The sequence below is a fragment of the Lactuca sativa genome, chromosome 3 (genome assembly GCF_002870075.4).
Source record: "Lactuca sativa cultivar Salinas chromosome 3, Lsat_Salinas_v11, whole genome shotgun sequence".
NCBI lineage: Eukaryota > Viridiplantae > Streptophyta > Magnoliopsida > Asterales > Asteraceae > Lactuca > Lactuca sativa.
In genome coordinates, this window is record NC_056625.2 from 26090609 (window position 1) to 26107753 (window position 17145).

The following is a 17145-nucleotide window of genomic DNA, read 5'->3' on the forward strand; positions in this document are numbered from 1 at the left end:
GTAGCGGTGGGTCTACGGCCACAATGCCGGCCAACCAGTAGGAGTATTTGTAGATGTTTGTCTCTGTGATATTCATCTAGGTATTACCACTACCTGTGTTATGTTATGTGCTAGTATGATATGATGCTATGTGCTAGTGACAGTAGGGGGAGATAGTCCCCGAAGTATCCGGTCGGTAGGACCGAAGGGGAGGCCAGCACCCAGATATGCTAGGCAGTATCCGGTCGGTAGGACCGAAGGGGATGCCAGCACCCAGATATGCTAGGCAGTATCCGGTCGGTAGGACCGAAGGGGAGGCCAGCACCCAGATATGCTAGGTAGTATCCGGTCGAAAGGACCGAAGGGGAGGCCAGCACCCAGATATGCTAGGCAGTATCCGGTCGAGAGGGCCGAAGGGGTAGGTCGGGCACCCAGATATGCCTGACGATATATGTATGTTATGAGATTGTTTGGTATGCGGTACGGTGGGGGAACTCACTAAGCTTTGTGCTTACAGTTTTCAGTTTTGGTTTCAGGTACCTCCTCAGCTAGGGGAAAGGAGTCGGCGCGGTAGCAGCATGTCACACACACTCTCTGGTTTCCGCATTTACGAGATTCTCTGGGATTGTACTCTGATATTTTGATTGGTTGTATGATTTGACTTTTAGACACGGATTACGTTGTATCATGGTTTGATCAAACAATGTTTTAATTATAAATGTCTTCTAAAGTAATGTTTTAAAACGAAATTTTTGGACGTGAAAATTGGGTCGTTACATGTCAATAGCCAACTCTTCATCAAAATGCCCATTAAGCCTAACAAGGCGCTCCATGTAACGTTGCATTCTATGTATGTTGCCACATAAAGACTCTCCCTTTGTAACGCCCGTAGATCCGGGCTAGTCAATTTTGAGATAATAGGGGTCGAAAACGACTTTTTGACAAAAGATTATTTAGAATAAATAATCTTAACCAAGTTTTATAATATGTCTCAAGGGTTCCGTATATATAAAGAACGCCGAAATCCGAGTTATAACGAAGAAGTTATGGCCCGTCGAAGTTTTACGGCAAAACCGCTGGAGACGTAAATACTGAATTTTTGATAAAGGACTTTTTAGCCTTATCGATCCAAATAAAAGTTGTAGTATACGTTAAACCGAGAACATACAACAAAAGAACACACAAATCTGACTACGTATGAGGAAGTTATGAATTTTCTAAGATTTGGCATAATAGTGCACGGCCCGAAACTCGAATTTTAGTTCGAGCGGTTTTTGGCCTACGCGACCTAAATGAGAATTGAAGATTTCATTAATAGAAACTCAACGGTAAAAAGACAGACGAAAACAAAGTCCGTATGTAGAAGTTATGAATTTTACGCGGACATTTAACAGTATAATCTCCTCGTACTGTTACATTTAAGATCGGTCGAGAATTAGCCGACAGAGTCAAAATGAAAGTTGTAGATCTTATTTTTACCTACGCGTGGATATAAAGAACGTCAAAAATGGAGGTCGTATGTGAAAGTTACGGATTTTAGAAGTCGGAAGTGTGCTGTGCGAAAATGGGTGATGTGGCACAATCTTGGCCATTGCTTTCTCCCCAAGTCTTGCCACTAGATGTTGACATGTGGCACCAAGTTCAGCCATTGTCATCCTATAAATAGAACCTCTCCCACCCTCATTTTCTTCACACCTTTCTCATTCTTTCTTCTCTTTAATCTCTCTCTAGAACCTCTCTCTAACCCCGAACCCCCACCCCCCCCCCCCCCCCCGAAAAGCCTAAGGAACCTCCCTAGAACGAGCCGGAAGCCTCGGAGTGCTCGACGACTCCGAGATTAAGAACTTTTCCGCACAGGAATGCTGCTCCAAGCAAAGACCGGTTTTCTATAAAACCCGTTGTTTCGTCAAAGGAAATTATTTTTATAGAAGCGAAGCGCTGTCTGAGTTCGGAATCACCACCTTATCAATTGAGTGCATAGTCCCTTTCATGAACATGATTTTAATACAAGTATTAATTAATGTATTAAGTATCAGTTAAGGAGTTTATATGTGAGTGCATAGTCCCTTTCATGAACATGATTTTAATACAAATATTGATTGAAGTATTAATTATATGTTTATGTGCGAGTTAATTGACGTTACCTGAAATACGTGTTAAAGAACATATGTGATTATATATGATGATTTAGGATAAAGAGTAAACCTAAATTAATTATGAGGAATATTGGGTAGTAATTTCTTACGAGTACGAGTGAGTTATACTCAGAGAATAGAACTTTAGTATATGTCATTGATCCGGGAGCATGGATTAGACATAGTCATTGTCCCTAGTCCGAGAGTATGGATTGGACATAGTACGTTGTCATTAATCCGGGAGTATGGATTAAGACATAGTCAGATGTCCTTAGTCCGGGAGTATGGATTAAGACATAGTTAGTCGTCCTCAGTCCGGGAGTATGGATAGGACATAGTCATTCGTCGTTAATCCGGGAGAATGGATTTACACTTAGACACTTGTCCCTAATCCGAGAGTATGGAATGGGCACAATTATTGATCCGAGAGCATGAATTATATCCGAGAGTATGGGTTAAGTAAGAGGTAAAATTTAAGGTCTAATATTTTGGATAGTCTCGTTGTAAGGATGAATGGGGGTGGGGTAAGAGTTGCTTATATATACATATATATATATATATATATATATATATATATATATATATATATATATGGTGAAATTGTATATTTTGTGAGTTCTAAATTATACATATGATATAACATTGTGTGATTGAAATCCCTATGTACTCAACATGTTTCCCAACCTAACCCACTCAAGCTTATTTGTATCACAGGTGTCTATATGAAGTTACATTACACTGAGAGATTAAGGAGATGTAAATCACTAGTGATAATGAATGTAAGTTCTGTTTATGCTTATGTTTCTGTATTGATAATGACATCCCAATGTTTTAAAATAAAAAAAAAATACATTTCTTCGGAAATGCTTTGATAACGTATTTATCATGTTTTTCTGGGAACAAATTCCGCAACATTTTTATAAAAAGGGTACTCTGATTTTTATAAAGCATAAACATAATCGGTCTTTTCTGGCCATGAAAATGAAGATGTTACACCCTCTTTTATTTTGCATGCCATGAGGGCGTTACGTGGCCACAATAATTGGAGCATTCTCTGTACGTGGCCACATATAGATCCTCCTTCTCCTATATATATATATATATATATATATATATATATGAGGATTTTTTTTTCGGTGAGGACACCTTCAAAAGTTGAAAAAAAATATAAATCATAAAATCGAGCATAATACTATAATGGAGAGAAAAAAAATTTAGAATTTTTTTTGAATCATTAAAATTGAATCATTGATGATAAAATGTGAATCATGAATCATAAAAATGATCCATGATTTAATTTTGATGATCCAAAATTTGTTTTCCAATTTTTTTTCCTTCAATATAGTATTATGCTCGATTTTATGATTTGTATTTTTTTAACCCACTACTAGAAAACAGACCTTTAATGACGCACAATTAATGACACGCACGGATTTACAATACGCTAAAGTGTGTGACGTAAAAACAATGTCATCTCTTCAAAATTTTGAAGGATTTCGGACGCGCATTTTTGCGCGCCCTAAAATTTGTGTCGGAATAAAAACACGGAGGGCACTTATTATAAAATGTGCGTCATCTAAGCCTGTCACTTTATAATTTTTTAATCCAACACGCATTTTTAATAGCCTCGGGGGGAAATGGAATCCCCAAAAATTAAAACCCCCTATTCGATCCAATCTCAGTCTCCCTTATTCCCTCTGCTGATGCCTCCACCTTCTGCAATCTATGCTAATCTTTGAATTAGCAAGAAAGGAGCCCTATGGCCTTTGTCATCACCCACCTCCAACACCCCCAACCCTTCTTCGATCATCCATCACAATTCAGGCTTTCTCTACAAGAAAACCTCCAACTACATCCTCCACATTAAGAAAAAACCCTAATTGGCAGCCACATTTTGACGTCAGGTATCCTTGGGATGAAAGCCTAATTGGCGGCCACATTTCTACGTCGGCCTGCCCTAAGGCTTTTCTGTTAGGGCCGATTGATCATATTTAGTTCATACATCCCATCTAACCAAACCCTTAGCAACCTAAAACAGCCCTAATCTTCTGTTCGTTTGTCTTGGAGGCTAGAAAAGGAGTTGTTCAAGTTTTTGTATGTGGCTGTCGGATTTTTGAGTCACCGTCGAGGGAGGAGGAGGAAGAGGACCTCGGGACAAACTTTGCTCCAGCCTAAGGTATCGATGCCTATTCTTTTCTTCTCTTTCTTTTATGTTTTCCCTGCCAAGCATCACCTAACACCATGGTCGGCAGCCTAGGCTTCTGGCATTTTTCTTTGCCACCACCCATCACCATTAGGTGGTTATGGTTGTGTGTGTGGGTGTTTTAATGTGTATGGTATTCAGATTCATATTCCAAGTCATTAGACTATAAATTGTATGTGTTGACTTCAAGATCTGTTTCTCTAGTGTTGTTTGTACGCATATATATATATATATATATATATATATATATATATATATATATATATATATATATATATATCTTCCTGACTGAGAGTGAGAGATCAAGGCATACAATTGTTTTGCAGTAAAGCTTGCTTCTGAAAGGTTTTTGGGGCATAAAGTAGCTCAAATATCTTTCTTCCTCAAGCTTCAATAATCTTGCTTTATTAAGCTGCATAAAAAAGAAGCTTAATCAAATGTCATCTTTGAATACAAATTATGACACAAAATACAAAAACTATGACAACTTATTGTGTTTTTGATAATTTAACTCCAACACATGTATTTTGGAGAAACAGGGTGTTTATGATTACAGTGGAGAAGACGGAAGAGGACCTCAAGACAAACTTTGCTCCAGCCTAAGGTATCGATTCCTGTTCTTTTCTTCTCCTTCAGTTATCTTTCAAGAAATTTGTTCCTGGGAACCTTGAAGATTTTACAAAAGTAAGACCTTACACGATAAGGGTACATTTGTAATTAATTAATTACCTTATTTCAAAAATTTCATTTCACACTTCTATCTATAACAGAACATCGCTGTTGTTGGGGAGATTCCTCCTGAATCATCAAAACAGGACACCGAGTGTTCTGAGGACACAAAGGAGCCTTTAAAGAAAGGTAGATTTTCATTTTCTATTAAGTAGTTAACTTTCAATTCTTTTTTGTTTGGAAACACCTAATTTATTTTTCATATGGTTTAAACCAGGGGATTGTGTGAAGTATGTTGGTCCTTTTGTACTTGTGGAAGAAGATAACATGTTATTGTCTTCTTCTTCTTCGGTTATTTCTCTCCCAATTAGTTGCTGCAATTACTTTATTTGATATTGCTTGTTGTGTAAAGTCTATTGAATACCTTAAAATCAACTCAAGTATTGAAATTTGAAACCCTAGTTGCTGTAATTACTTTATGTTCAATTAGTATTTGAATGCATCACATGATAAAATTGGGGTCGATAGCAACATCTGATAGTCCCATAAATGCATATACCATTATTTCATGCAGGTTGGTTGGTAAGTTGTATGAAATAATAATAAAATTTTAAAAAACAACTATTGATAAATGTGTGTATATCAAGATTCCAATAGTTTCATGTACTAAAGTCTTTCTTTCTTTCTTGATATGCTTTTGGTTTTACTTGTTTATGATTGTGAATGTGGTTATAAAACTTATCCTATATAAATAGAGTTATTGGTGTTAATCTATTTCTGGTAATATTATTTTCTTTTTCAGACCTTTAGGCACTGGTCAACGTGGGGAGATTTATGAGATTAGTGGGGAAAGAGTTGCAGTTATCCTTGATAACACAGAAGACAATGATCAATCTGCAAAACCATCAATATATTGGCTTCTTGGTAATTTTATTTTTGTATATCTAACAACATTATTGAATGTTGTAATGAAGATGAAGATGGAAATGTAAATGTTGTTGTTTATATGCAGCTAAGCATGTTGAGCGTGATTTTGATACTGAAGCTGAAGACTGTTATATTGCAATGCAAGCATTATCCAAGGTTGCATACATGCTTCTTTCTTTAGTTCAGACTATGTTCATTATGACATATAAATGAAAAGTAAAACAAGTATTTTGTTTGTTTGCTAATTATCTTATTATGACTGCAGGTGTTGAAGCTTGTGCAAACTTTTATTGTGTATTTCTCAGACTCATCTTTATGGTTGTCAAGAGTTGTTTCTAAGTCAAACTGAAAAGAATTTGTGAATAGACTTTAGGAAAGTTTTGACCAGATATCGGGGCCCGTTGTTTTGACATGTTGGCAAAATAAAGTTGCTACTGGATCAAAAGAGAAAGAGAAATTTGTAGGTTTACTTACTGTTTTTTTTTCTGTTGTCATGTTTCTTATATCTTTCGTACTAAAAAGATTTGGTAATGCTTTTGTTTTGTTAGCAAACTATGATCCTTCCAAATTTAGGTCGCCTTGCACAATTGGTAATTCTTTGATTTTTTTTTTCAGAATACTCTGTGTTATCACTTATTCTATTCAAAATAGATTATATTCTATGCAAAATATGCAATATCATTTCATTTTTGGGACCAAAAGATGCAACATTTCAACAAAAACTTGTTTAACCATCTGAAAAATATAGTTATTGTGTTGTAGCTGTCTTCTTCAACCAGTTTTGAAGAATTTTAGTTTTCTTTCTTCGTCAAAACAGAGTAGTATACACATACAGATATGTGCATACATGTGAATTTTAGTACATGCATATACATATATAGATATGTGAAAACATATACATCCAATAACATTTTGTTTCATGTGTTGTTAGGTTTTCCAAGTTTTTAAACAGTGGAATGACGGAATGAAATCTGGGATTCTAAGTTCTGAAGATATTGGCTACTTGAAGAAGAGCATCTGATGGGTTTCTTTACATAAATCCTTTGGTCTTTTATGTTGGTGTGATGATGAACATCTGAAAAAAGAATTCAAGAACTTGAACAATGTCAATTTTCTATCTTTTTGGGGATCTTAATCCTGAAGAAAAACAAATCATTCAGGATAAGATTTTTGTCTTACAAGTAACAAAGATAATTTTTGTTACTGAAAAAAGAATTCAATAACTTCAGAATCTTGGAATCCCTTTGCTTTCTGAGGTACATCTTACTCTATTTCTCTCTCATACACACATTGGAATCTCTTTCTCTCTCTCTCTCTCTCTCACACACACACACACTCGGGTTTTACCAGTTGTGACATGTGAAGCAATATACTATGACCCATCAGATAGTAGTTTCAAAGCTTCATTAATAACGTGGGCCCTTCTATATGCACAGCGTTACATTTACACCAATAATCCAACTTAGATCATGCACTGGGCATATGAGCTAACTTTGACTAATTCATTTACATGAGCTACCTTAACTGTACACGTAAATTAAAAAGACTTGATAAGCCTTTGTGACCTAATCAGTCTCCGATTTCATCTCTTTTCTCTTAACCATCACACCCTCTAACAGTATATGTTCCTGGGTTCAGAAGTGAAAGAAATTGAGAAGAAAGAGGGGAAGGAAAATCATGCTCCCTCGTTTTTATGAAAGACGTGGCAATAAAAGAAAGGGTGGTGATTATATTCGCTCTAACTTTCCTCCTAAAATGGAGGGATTTGGAGAGAATAAAAAATTGGCTACTGATATTACCAAATTACCCTTAGCCTATTAGTTATATAAACATCAAAAGTAGTTTAGTATATTCATTTGCATCAAAAGTAAATCGGCCTACGCCTTTTTTTTCTTTTACTTTTCCTCATTTTCAAAATGATATTTTCTAAAAAAAAATCTCTTTCAACTTAACGCTCCATATTCACACTACAAATGGTTTTTGAAGATCCCCAAAACAAAAAAAATGGAAAAAAATAATGATTTTCATAGTATATGAAGAACAATTTGGCAGTATAAGAAGAAAAAATTTATATAATCAGAAAGGTTTCAAGTTGTAATTTGTTTTAATTAAAAAAAAGGTTAAACTAAAACTCAAGAAGAATCCTGGACTTGGGGATTGATTTAGTTAACCGAAACTTTAAAAAACTAAAACACCAAGAATCATCAAAGATTAAAAAGCGACTTCTTTTACCTAATTTTCAAGAAGTTTGACCATAAAGTCAACAAAAACTGAAATATGGATATGCGAACAAGGAATAAATAATCATGGAAATTCAAGAATTCTTGTTCGATGGATGATTAATCAAATTAAATAAATGTTGAAAAACAGCCATACACATAATCATGAGAGATCAAACAGTTGACTTCTTTCACCTAATTTTTAAGTAATTCGACCTGCGTCTTCTTTGTCCCTCCCTACCAGGTATGTTGTACTTGTTGTTTTTCCTTCTTTGTTGCAGTTAAACTGTCTTTATTGTTTAATGTTTCCTTTCCTTTAACTTTTGGTCCATCTGATTAAAGCTTTTTGAGCCTTGAGTAGCCTAATAACGAATGGGACTGTAACAAAGCAAAACAAACAAAAAAACATTCAATTTACATGATGACTGTTGATCAATCGATTGATTGATATGAAAATTTTGTATTAAATAGATTTTAGCTTCTGGAAAGCACTACAGTGATTAAATGAATGGATATGATATATCATGTTTGTTAAATGTTAATTAAAACCAGTGGCTTGTAACCAAAAAAATGTTTGGCTTCCCTATTTAAAAGGAAAAGGATATCAATCATGTTCAAGGCTCACAGTATCATCAGCAGTTCCTGATAACTGATAAGAACTTTTCACTATTTTAGTACACATTTCAATGTACTCTATTTTGGTATGATAACTGATAAGAAATTTTCACTATTTTAGTATCTAGATCTAACTCTTTGTTCTTTTACTATCTCATTATTCAACTATTAGTAAAAACCTCACAAACATCTGCTGATGTTGCTGAACAAGGTATCATTGTTCTTATTAATGAATTTATGACTTTGGACTTATAGGATAATGGTTGATTATGTGGACATTATATAGCTGATAATCTTCTAATTCCACCTCTTGTGCTACATCCAAATAGATTATGATCTGAATGCTGGAAATGCAGTTGATTATGAAGATATTGATGAACAGTATGAGGGACCAGAAGTCCAAGCATTGACTGAGGAGGACTATCTATTACCAAAATATGATTATGTTTCTACAACTGTACCACCTGTTGCCTCATCTTCATTGTTTAATGATGAAGATGAAGAAGAGGAAGAATTACATAAAGAACTTGATCGTGTGGATAATGTTGACCAAGTTGACCAAGTTCAAAGCCCTTCTTTACCAATTGTTCCTCAAGAAAAATGCTCTCTAGAGGATGGTAGTCCTGCAGTTGAAATAGAAAACTCAGATCCTGATATTATGGGGCCTCAAAAGGTTTATAACATTTATTGTGTTCATTATTTAAAGACATCATTTAAGCTTCCTTTATATAAAGAATTAAAGATACATTTGATATACATATAACTTCTGTTTTCAGGACACAGATATGTTAGAAGAGCCACTTGAAGCTAAAAGTGCAACACCACTTCCTGTTCTCTGTGTAGAAGATGGAAATGTTTTCTTATGATTTTTAGAAATATTCGCTATTCATGAGCCTTTAAAGAAAGCTGTAAAGAGGGAACAATGGTTTTCTGTTCCAAAAGGTATTCATTTCATTATATCAAAAATTTTGAAGAAATCACTTGTACCTGAAACACAAGTATGCTTTGCTATCTGTTGTTAAGCTGTAACTTTGTATTCATCATGTGGGACCCATGTTATGTAATATTTATATTTATATTATATAGTTTTAGTGACTGATGTTCATGTGGTGGGGTGGCAGGATGAAATATTTTCTTACATGAAGAACTTTTCTGGAAAGATGAAGCCCAAAAGATCTTGAACAAGTTGGTGGTTTGCTAAATAAGAAGCTTAGAATTTTGAACGGTGAAATGAATATTATGAAGGTTAGTAAGTTAGTTGCTTTTTTCTCTTTATTGACACAAAAAAGAAGATGAAGTTTTAACATAATTTTGTTCAATAATTTGTTGCTTGATCTATCCTAATGTAGGTTGGAAATACAAAGAAAAATGCAAGAGAGAGTTTTGCATATGGAGCTTGTGGTTAGGTATGCTCTACAAATGTTATGCCTTTTTTCCTTTTTAACATAAAATACAAAGTTCAAGTATAGTCTACATATGTTGTGATGTGATGATTTTATGGTTTGATTCATCAGTTTGGTCACATGAAAACCAACAAACACTGCCCCAAGTATAGAGAAAATTTCAACATCAAAACACTTTAAAAAAAATAAAAAAGTATATAAATTTGATAGTGTGTTGCTTGATACAGTAACCAATTCCTTTAGCAAGCCAAAGAACAAAGATCGGTTACTCCAGAGACTCAGATCAGATGTGTCGCCAAAAACCTCGTGTTCTTTTGTCTGACTACCCATGTGTCCCATTGGAGGAAGCTCAAGGTTCTTTACTTCTCTTACACTGTAATAATCCATCTTCACGCTTATTTTATAGTTATGTTTTTTTTGCAGGCAATATAGATACTGTAAGCAAGTTCATAGGTTTAGAGTCCTTAAGTGGTGTTATTAAGGAAGAGTGGAGACAAGTGAGACACACATTTAAAAAAATCAGCACAAATCTTCTTTACAGTAAGGCACACATTAGGTTATTAGAAATATTAGTTTGTAAATTTCTGTTACAACTTATATTGATTTGTTTTATTTTTCTATATATGGAACGATTATTTGTATGACATTAAATTTATGTAATGGATTGTATATTTTATATATGATATTTTATTTTCTATTATGAGACATTAAATACAAATTTAATTTGAAAATTAGTAAATCTACAAATAATATTATTTTTAAACATTTAAAATTATGATACGCAAAAATGTGTGTCATCTTCATTTATGACATGGCCTTTCTTGACAGGGGCTTTCTTGATACGCATTGCGTGTCATTAACACGCGCGTCGTAAGGTTACGACACGTGAATGTGTGTCGTCTTCCTTTATGATAGGGCCATCCTTGATACGCGTTGCGTGTCGTAAACGCACGTCGTAAATGCGCGTCGTCTATAGACGACGCGCAAAAGTGCGTCATCTCTCTTTATGTCAGGGCCTTTCTTGACGCGCATTTGCGCGTCGTCTGAGCCTTTTACGACGCGCAATGAGCGTCGTAAAAGGCTGTTTTTCTAGTAGTGACCTTTTTTTTTCAATTTTTTAAGGTGTCCTCACGAGTCCTCACCGAAAAAAAGTCTCTCTCTCTCTCTCTCTCTATATATATATATATATATATATATATATATATATATATATATATATTCTAATAAATAAATAAGTTTATTTTTCTATTGACAAGTGTCACAATATTAGAAATCTTCATTAATGCCAACCTATTAATTATTCATTTTAAATTTTAAATTTTAAATTTGTCACTCTAATTACGTTAAATTAATAACTGATTGTTTGTTTCATATTTTAAATTTGATACTCTAATTACGTTAAATTAATAACATTAGAATAAAAAATAAAATAAAATAAATATATATTATAAGGTGATATAATTTCATGTATTTATTTAAATCAATGATTATAATTTTATATAAGTAAAAAATATCTCTTAATTAATAATTTATTTAAAATAATTTATTTGAAATAATTGATTAATAATTTTAAGTTTTTTACTATGAAATTTTGATTAATTTTATAACCGTGAATGTTCAAATGAGAACAATTAAGAAATTGAGAACATTAGAACAAATCTGTGCCATATATTTTTCTTTACGCAAAACCCTCTCGCATACCGCCGCGACGGAAGAACTAAATACTCATATGTGAACCTAATTATTGTGTCGTCATAGAAACTAATAAGAATTCTAGAAAAATGTTAGTTTTTTATTTTGGATGTTGTGAGATGCAGGAACAAAAGAAATACATGGGGATATCCGTCAAGAACTTCAATGGGGTGGGTGGTGGGAATGGAGCGGGTTATGTGTTGATCCATCTATTTCTATTTAAAAATCTTTAAAATAAATAGGAAAATATGTTAAAAAATTATCTGAATAGTAGAATAGTTATTTTAGTTTGGGGATGGATTTTGAAGTAACCAAAACCACAATATAAAACCTGTTGATATGAACAAAATTTAAAATTTTGAAACCGTAAGGATCAAAACCCAAAAAGCAGCAAAATATAAAGAACAAATTTACAGGTTTCTCTTAAATAAACAATGTATACGTTGTTTTTACTAAAGAAAAAGTAAACATTCTACCTTGTTGTTATTAGCTCCAAAAGATAAAAACAAAGTAATGTTTATTTTATTTTAGAACGATATACAAACATGTATATTACCATGAGCCGGTAGTAGTTATGATTAAGACTATTAGGTGTGAGCAACATATTATTACATATTACCACACTCAAAAGTTGTCACGTCAGCATTCTACTCATAAATTTGTGTTATAACACCCAATGTGGAAATAAGTAACATCTAATAACATGTAATAACATCAATTATTTTTTATTTTATTTATTAATTTCTTTTTGATGTTTTTCTTTCATATATTTCGAATTTGTTTTTTTATTTATATCATAATAATTGTTGGATTAGGTGTTTAAATCCATAACTATAATTGGTATGTACGTGACCCGATATTAGCATGATCATTTTGGGTTGCCTTCACCATAGCAATTTGATAGGATGAATTATGACAATTCAGGTTAATTATGATTTATTAATATATTATAAGAATAATATATTAATTGAGAAATCATATTATTAGTATTGATCATAAATTAATTTGGAATTAATTTGGTGATCAAAAGAGACTGATTAAATTACGGGGATAAAAATTATATGATTAATTTAAAGATAATTGTCAAATTTTAAGATAATTACAAGATTATGTGATAAATTAATTATTTGTAAAATTTGATTAGTATTTATCTTGGCAAATTAATTGGATTAAGTCAAATTTTGATAAGGATAAAAATTATATGATTAATTTAAATTATTTTAAAATTTGATCTAGAAAGTTTTGAAAAGTTTCATAACTGGCCCTTAAGTTTTGAAATTTAAAATTTAATTAAAAATTTTTAATTTTGAAATATTAAATTCTAAATCCCTAGTGTTTTAAAAGTTTAAAATACAACCCTTATACTATTATAATATTAAAAGCATAATATATATATATATATATATATATATATATATATATATATATATATATATATATATATATATATATATATATATATATATATATATGAGAACACTAAAAAGATTGAGAACGCGAAAACAATTCTGAACCAATCAATATATAATAGTTTAACAGTAATTGCTTAATTTAAATAATTAATAATAGCTAAATGATAATTAATTTTTCGCCTATAATCATAGGATCTTATCATCTAGTTTCCATAATCATCGAAATCACATTAAAGCAAATCAAGTCGTATCTCTTATGATGAATTGCTTAGTATATCTTCTTAATTTCTTATTTATTCCAAAAAGTAAGATCATTGTTTCCTTTTTATTCTGTTTGGTCGAATTCTAATAAGATTTAAACTATCCTATGTTTCTATCTATTTATTAGAATATAAAAAGATAAAAGATATTTTTCACCAATTACAATAAAATAAATTATCATTGATTATAAGAGTATTTATTTTATCCGTTTCATAAAAGTTCATTTTTTTAGGGATTATATAAAAGGATAATGTATTTATGTTTAATTATATTCTATTTTTATAAGACACAATTATATTTACAAATGAATAAGGACTATAGATTTTTCCTTTTAATATTTAATAATGATTGGATTTTTTTTTTAAAATATAAGATAATCTATATCTATTCATCTATGATTATAATTAAAATTTTCTTTAATACCCATGTATACGATAACAACTATGATGATTGGACTGTTGGTACTAATATATATGGATCAAAATAATAATTGGACCATCATTCATGTTCAATTATCATCATCAATTATAATCTTAAATTTCTACAAAATGAAAATAACATTTCAATACAATACAAGGTTAACAAAAATGTAATATATATATATATATATATATATATATATATATATATATATATATATATATATATATATATATATATATATATATATATATATATATATATATATATATATATATAAGTACAAAAATATTTATACAATGCAATATTCATTGACGGATATAGTATCAACAAAATCTCTTTCACAAAATTATTTTTGAGACCAAGAATAAAAGGATATTCATATATGTATTCATACACCTCTATCCGTAAATGAATAAAACTTTATGAATAATATTCGTTCATATATTATTATATTTATATCCATACAATACTATTCACCAATGAATAAACCCAAATTTATAAATGAATGATGCAATTTCATGCAAAGATGATTAATATGTTCAAATTCATATTCATCAATGAAAAAAAGTAAATTTATTAATTGTTGATGCAATTCTATTCGTAGATGATTAATGTGTTGAAACTTGTCCAAATATTTCAAATATATAACCATACTTATTCATTGATGAATAAAATATTTTAGCCCACTACAATAATATAATCATTCTCCACTATGGACTAATATTCAAAGTAACAACAATAAAGATACCTATTATTTGAAATATATACAATATGTATTCATTAAACAAAATTCATAAAAACAATAAATAAATACTTTATTTTGGGGTTTGGGGTAAAGTCACATTGATATGACTTATGAGAGAAGACAATAATGAGAGATTAAACCTTCAACCTTCATTATTGCGCATCACATTTCCTATTTTTACCTGGTTTTACTTTCAACACTCGCCTTTATGATTCTTTTTTCTGGTTACAACCGTACCCTAAGATATTCAGAGCAAATGTAAGAAAAAATGAGGATAAATTGTTGGGTTTTAAGTGCTGGATAATGTTACCGAATCCTTTCTTTTTCCTTTTGAGTCGATGCATGACTGATTCTAAAACCATGAATAGAGATTACTTTCTATAATCATCGATCAAAACTTGGAATTTAAAATCTTGATGCATCTGCTAATCTATCAGGAGATTTATAATCATCAATTAAAGCAGCTAAACATCATACATATAAAGAGAAAGAGGAAGGGTTCACAATGAAAACCTGTAACTTAAATTCTTGATGCATCTGCTCGAAAAAAACATATGAAATAGGACGTCGATGATGGTTCTGAATATAAATATGGGCGGCAGAAAAGGGGACGATGGGTACGACGGACGTGAACGGTTGTGTCTTGAGTGGCAGTGCCTGTTCAGAGATGGTTAGTGCTAGTAGTGGTATGTTAGTACGATGATGGTGTCAGTTGTGGACGTGGATGGTGGTGGTCCGCCATTTTTTTTGAAGACGAAGATGTTGGATCGAGAAAAAGGCACAATTAGGGTTCTTTTTCTTTTACATCTGTAGTGTTGGAATACAGGTAAAGAGAGATAATGTTGGCCGATTTTAAGGAACAAGTTTGAGGATGAAATTACTTTAATATCCTTTTGGTATATTTTAAACATAGAAAAGGTTTAAATTAATTGAAAAAATAAATAATTGCCAAATTAATATCAACCATAGATTTTGAAAATTTTAGGGTCCTGAAATGTTCTCGCGTTCTTAACCTTTTAGGTGTTCTAATTTGATCATACTCCTCCTATATATATATATATATATATATATATATATATATATATATATATATATATATATATATATATATATATATATAAGATGAGTCAGACTTACCGTTAGTTGGTCTCATTCACGAAAATGGTCTATAAGAGGTGTTTAAGGAAGCGGCCTATAAAATGACCGCCATTAGGTATTCATTCTTACCCACCACACTTTTGACTAGTGGAGGGTCAAGCCGAACAGGTATGATATGACATTAATTCCTCATTAATAAGTATAATAATTATTATAAAGTAACTAAATGTTTTTATAAAACTCTCAATCTTATTTACTTTAGGAAAAATGTGAAAATGATACTATTCCATGAAATTGCACTTTGCACATTTTCAAAGTCGTTATGGAGCGTGTGTGGTTAACCGACACACTAACTTAGACTAAGAAGGGTGGCGAAGGGTAGCTCGGGAATTATCATAGATCAATGGAGCGTGTGTGGTTAACCGACACATTGATTAGGTGGTAAATAACTCGACTGTACCAAGCTAATTTGCATGGTTATTCACACCTTGTTTGTGATCCTCGATATCCTAGTCACAAACTTGAAGAGCATAATCGAGATTAAACATGCCATTGAAAAGTTCAATGAATCTCAAAAGAATCTAGGAATTTCATTTCATTTAAAACCTAAATGTTCATTTTGTTTTTCATGGTGGAAATTGGTAAATCGTCATTTACTTACCTTCATATAATTTACAATTGGATTACGACATTCTTCTTCCGAATTGTGAATTAGAATGTTGGGTCCTAGCCTTAATATTTCTTTTGGGGTGTGATATTAAGGATTGCTTATCTAATCTAAACTTTGTTCCTTTTCTTTTTCAGATGTCTGGCTCAATCAACGCTTCAAGCTCGAACCCCTCAAGCTCCTTTTCTCTTTTGAACATCTGTAGGAGGGTCACCTTCGATGGGTCCAACTTCAATGATTGGATCCGCAACATCCGCATGGCCCTCCGATACGAGGAGAAAGAATATGTCCTTGATGGTTTCGACAACACCTCTTGTCAATAGATACAAACTTTCTCGTGCGGTCCTCTCAGACATTTTCATATAATCGTCAACAGAATCGGGCGGCTCCCCCATTGCCATAAGTTTAATTGCAGCAACACATTTCTGCAATCCTGTGAAGCCACGTTTACCTCTAGAATCATATTTCAATTGGAAAAATTCATACCTAAATATATATTAAACATGTAAAAATTGTATTTATTTTATCTAAAAGTGACATTTATAAATGAGAAAAGTTGAAACAAACAATACCTAAATATATATATTAAACATGTAAAAATTGTGTTTATTTTATCTAAAAGTGATATTTATAAATTAGAAAAGTTGAAACATGCGATACCTAAATATATATTAAACATGTAAAAATTGTATTTATT

At 31.9% G+C, this 17145-nt stretch overlaps 1 long non-coding RNA gene across 1 annotated transcript; it reads right to left on the reverse strand.

Annotated features, from left to right (window-relative positions):
- Nucleotides 1-14633: 14633 nt before the first annotated feature.
- LOC122196969 (uncharacterized) lies at nucleotides 14634-15474 on the reverse strand. Its single transcript, XR_006189720.1, has 3 exons — nucleotides 15197-15474; nucleotides 14994-15113; nucleotides 14634-14921 (listed from the first exon to the last, which is right to left on the reverse strand). It is a non-coding gene; the product is annotated as an uncharacterized LOC122196969 (long non-coding RNA).
- Between the last annotated feature and the right edge of the window lie 1671 nt (nucleotides 15475-17145).